Here is a 992-nt window from a genome sequence, read left to right as displayed (position 1 = left end):
GAGATGAGGGCCCCCTTCACCCTCTGGAAGGCCTCCTCCGCTGCTGGTGTCCACTGTACCTTCATCCGGCTGCCCCTTCCTGGTCAAGTCTGTGAGGGAGGCGGCTAAAGAGGAGAAGTTAGGGATGAAGCAGCGATAATATCCGGCCAACCCTAAAAAGGCTCATACCTGGGTCTTGGTCTCGGGTCTCGGGGCAGAGCGTACCGCCTCCACCTTCCTCTCCTGTGGCCGAATGAGACCCCGTCCCACCTGGAAACCCAGGTACTTCGCCTCGGAGAGCGCAAGGTGGCATTTGCGAGGGTTGGCAGTGAGTCCAGCCCTCCGGAGCTCCGAGAGCACCCTCCTCAACCAGTCCAGGTGGTCTTCCCATGCCTCGGAGTGGATTATGACGTCGTCCAGGTAGGCGGCGGCGTAGGCCTGATGGGGCCGCAACAGGATGTCCATCATCCGCTGGAACTTTGCGGGTGCCCCGTGGAGGCCAAAGGGAAGGGTCTGGTACTGCCAGTGGCCACTGGGGGTAGAAAAGGCAGTCTTAGGTTTAGCGTTCTCAGAGAGAGGTACCTGCCAGTAGCCTTTGGTGAGGTCCGGTCCAACGTTGAGATATACCGGGCCCTTCCCAGCCGGTCCAACAGCTCATCCACCCGAGGCATGGGGTATCCGTCGAACTCAGATACCTCGTTGAGGCGGCGGTAATCATTGCAGAAGCGGAGGGTGCCGTCCGGTTTTGGGACCATCATGATTGGGCTGGACCACGGGTTGTGGGATGGTTCTATAACCCCCAACTTCAGCATTTGATGGATTTCCTCCTCAATAGCTCGCCGATGAGCCTCAGGGACCCGGTAGGGCCGTTGCCTGACGACGACCCCTGGCGGCATCCGGATGTCATGCTGCAGGACGCTGGTCCGCCCGGGCAGAGCAGAGAACACATCCGAGAACTGACCGACCAGGTGCTGCAGCTCCCTCTTCTGGGCAGCCGAGAGGTGGGGGTTGAC

The sequence above is a fragment of the Sinocyclocheilus grahami genome, unplaced genomic scaffold (assembly GCF_001515645.1).
Source record: "Sinocyclocheilus grahami isolate Dianchi unplaced genomic scaffold, SAMN03320097.WGS_v1.1 scaffold695.1, whole genome shotgun sequence".
Lineage (NCBI taxonomy): Eukaryota > Metazoa > Chordata > Actinopteri > Cypriniformes > Cyprinidae > Sinocyclocheilus > Sinocyclocheilus grahami.
Note: the sequence above shows the minus strand (reverse complement) of the source record.